This window comes from Bison bison, unplaced genomic scaffold (assembly GCF_000754665.1).
Source record: "Bison bison bison isolate TAMUID 2011002044 unplaced genomic scaffold, Bison_UMD1.0 scf7180017845924, whole genome shotgun sequence".
NCBI classification, from domain to species: Eukaryota; Metazoa; Chordata; class Mammalia; order Artiodactyla; family Bovidae; genus Bison; species Bison bison.
This window is the reverse complement of record NW_011476497.1, coordinates 22,762-26,907: the sequence shown is the minus strand read 5'-3', so window position 1 is coordinate 26,907 and position 4,146 is coordinate 22,762.

Here is a 4,146-nt window from a genome sequence, read left to right as displayed (position 1 = left end):
CTGCTAAGTCGCTTCAGTCGTGTCCAACTCTGTGCGACCCCAGAGACAGCAGCCCACCAGGCTCCCCCTCCCTGGGATTCTCCAGGCAAGAACACTGGAGTGGATTGCCATTTCCTTCTCCAACGCATGAAAGTGAAAAGTGAAAGCGAAGTCGTTCAGTCGAGTCCGACTCTTTGCGACCCCATGGACTGCAGCCTACCAGGCTCCTCCATCCATGGGATTTTCCAGGCAAGAGTACTGGAGTGGGGTGCCATTGCCTTCTCCAACTGTCTGACTATACACCTCTAAACTGAAATAATATTTTAACCTGTTGTTTCTTATGCATGATACTCTGTGCACTTCACTGTACCAGATAATAAGAGGATTCATAGTTGGTGGTCTCTTTCTATAGGAAGAACATGTAGTAAAGGGAAAATCATTAACCCAGGAAACTCTTAGGCCTATATCCTGTTTCTAAATATATACTATTTAACAGAAGAGACCAAACGCATATTCAAGTATAAGCAATAAAAGTAGAAATATCATGATTCAGATTTCATGGATGCTCAGTGAAAGTATTGAAAATGGAGAATTTAAAGGTGGAGAACCATATTTTTCACTGTATTTTAAAATAAATGTGTTAAAGAAAGTTCCCATGAAATTAACATACACTATAGTAAGAAAGACGACTCAAGATGTGTGAATTATATATGATTTTGTGTAGTATAGTCATGTGTGTTGTTGTGTTAGTATCTCAGTTGTGTCTGACTCTGCAACCCTATGGAGTGTAGCCCGCCACGTTCCTCAGTCCATGGAATTATCCAGGCAAGAATACTGAAGTGGGTAGCCATTCCCTTCTCCAGGGGATCTTCCTGACCCAGGGATCGAACCCACATCTCTTGCATTGCAAGCAGATTCTTTACCATCTGAGCCACCAGGGAAGCCCATAGTCATATGTAAAGTAACACAATCCATTTTAAAATATACGATTTTTTTTTTTCTTTTTAAAGTGACACAATTCACAGAAAATTTCCTTAGGATAGTCTTTCTTTTTTCTTATGGGAAATACTTTTCTGTTAGCTGTGTTTTTCTGTGAATTCAGTGTCATCAACTAGAGAGAGGTCTACACATTTTTATAGCTTTTGTATTTATTTATAGACTTTATGGAACAATGCTTTTTTGAGATTATCTGAGCAATGCTAAAAATAATCACCTGGTTAATCTGATGCAACATTTGGAAGAGTAAGTGACCAAGTATTCTGCTGAGACCTCATAAGCTAATTGAGGGTCTGTTTAAGAATGTTTCCTAAATTGAAATTTCTGTATAACTGAGAGATTGTGGCCTACAGGAAAAATATTATATTCTTATCATTCAGGTTGATACTGCACCAAGCAGGGAACTGTATATTATTGAGCCTCAAATAAGATGCCTGAAATCTTCAGTTACTTCATAAGGATGTGTAGAAATGTGTTTTTCTAGGAGTGGAGAAAGATGTGATTGCATACCTAGCTATTTCTATTACGTTACTCAGATACAAATGCTTTAGAATGCCTGCAAGGTCTTCTGCAACAGGGATCCTGTCTCCCTCTTGAGGTTCACTTGCCACTTGCTGTCCTGCCTGCACCCAGGGCTCTGAGCATGCTGAATGTGCTATTAGTTACTTTCTTTTCCTGTACTCTGTTCTTCCTTGTCTCCTGACACACTTGGTGCTGACCCTCCTGCAGGATAAATATATGTCTTTCGATGCCTTCACAATAAATATGCCCAGTTGTCATCATGTTTATGGCTATTTTTTCATTGGACTTTCAACATTGAGAGGAAAATGACTCTGTTCTATTCCCTGCATTAACAGCACAAAACCCTGGCATGTGATACATACTTAACGTGCTTTATAAAGAATTAATGACATTTTAAAGAAAAATAAATGGAAAGTTTTGTTAGAAATGTACAAAATTCACAGGAGATACTGGAGGCTGATATATTTATCAGCTGGGTGTGGGGTAGTGTGGGGTCAGGGGTGAGACTATACATAGAGCAAGTGGTTTGTTTTGGATTTTTTACTCACAATTTACTTTTAACAAACATTTACTGGGATACATATTCAAGGAGCGATCATACCAGTCCCTGTATAGAAATGACTAAAATAAGTTTGATGGAGTAGATAGGAAAGGCAGCCCTGAGGGAGAATGAATACTTGGGAAGCTTCATACTCTGGGGCCATAAAAATGTCCACTAGGATTTTTCTGATTAAGAGATTTCATACACTCTACATCTTAGCTGCTTATATATGCCACCAGTCCCTGAGTAGTAAACCTCCCCTGCTCCTGAGGCCCCTTCCTGGCAAACAGGGCAAGAAAGAATTTATCCCATACTGTGTAAGTAGAATTGCTATGTTCAGAGAAAAAGATGAGATTTTACCCACATTGGCTTCTTTGAGAAAGATTTTATTAACTGCAAAAAGTACTTTTGGTGTCCAAGGAAATTTGTATTTCTGAGGACATAATATTTCTAACTGGGGGTGGGGGGTGGTTTCCATTGGTCTTTGGACGATATGTTTTGCTGCTTAGAGTGATTTGTAAGCATGTTCTGGCAACTGTGAGTTTTCTGGTCAGTTGTACCACATTTCAAAACCATGTGCAAGGCCAGCTGGCATTATTACTACCATTCACCTCCCATCTTCATACTCATTTACCATTATTAAACGTCTCCCAAGGACTAGTTATTAAATGTTTACAAATGTTATTTTATTTAATCCTTACAAATTAATGCTTTGATAAGCTACCCATTTCTCAGGAGAAGCAACTTATGTTCAGTGTTCACTTGGAGAACCTCATCTAGTTGTTGGTAGGGCCAGCATTTGAACCTAGGCTTGCCTGACACAACAACCATATTAGTATCTTTCTGTAATTAAAGGAGAGAGAGAAGTCAAGGTATTCAAGTTTAGAACTTGCAGCATACCCTGACAGTGAGACTGGAATATTATCTTCTTGTAAGGAGAAAATTATTATCGACAAATGGAAGGAAGTATACGAAACTTTACCCTTCAGTATTAGGACAGAGTTTTCCATCGAAAAATCTAATATGCATGTGTGTGTGTGCTCACACACACACACACACACACTCATTCATTTTGTGGGAATGAAGGACAGTTCAGTGAGATTTCTTTGTCAGTTTACAACTCTTGGATTTATTTATATCAAATGTATGGATTTTCTTCCTTCACTGGACATCACAGTACAAAGTAATGAGAATATAATGATGAATAAGCAAAAATCCACCTTCCTGTAGATAATTTTTGTTGGAGACACGTATTTTCAAATAACTCACAATGGCGTAACCACAATTCTAGGTGCTGAAATACAAAACGATGTGACTCTAGAGGAAATTTTTTCTTCTGACTTGGCTTGGAGAAAGTGATGTCATCAAATATTTTTTAATGTAACTATTTGATGTTAAATGTAAACAAATGAAATGAATTTACAAATGGTTCACTGCAGCAAGTAATGGGTCTAAAGTATGTCAGCTAGTTCAAAAGAGAAGAGGTGGCCCATCAGTTAAAACAATATGAAAAACTTGCAGGTAGTTTGTGAAGTAGAAAAAGCTTAGGTTAACTATATTAAAAGGTTCCGGGGGCAGCAAAGAGGCTTGGTGGCAAAGTAGACTGGGGAGATCCTTGACTGCTATAAAAAAGAGATAAAGAGTTTTGACCTCATTTTGAAGGCAATGAAGAGCTCTGTATGAGGAGTGACATGGAGGTGTATTTTTGATAGATCATTTTGGTATAGATATGGAGAATGTCTGGAATTCAGGGCAAGGAAATTACTTATGAGAATATTGCTAAATTCTGGAAAAATTGATGAGAGTTATGTAAAGTGATGGTGATGGAGCTGGAAAATAAGGATAGTCAATCAAAGAATACTGAGGAAGGTGTACCTAAGGAAGTTTGGAGATTAGATGGCCAGGGCAACTTGGTAGGCAGAATTCTTAAAGGACCTTCAACATTCCTGCTTCTTACACACTGCTGCTGCTAAGCTGCTTCAGTCTTGTCCGACTCTGTGTGACCCCATAGACGGCAGCCCACCAGGCTCCCCCATCCCTGGGATTCTCCAGGCAAGAACACTGGAGTGGGTTGCCATTTCCTTCTCCAATGCATGAAAGTGAAAAGT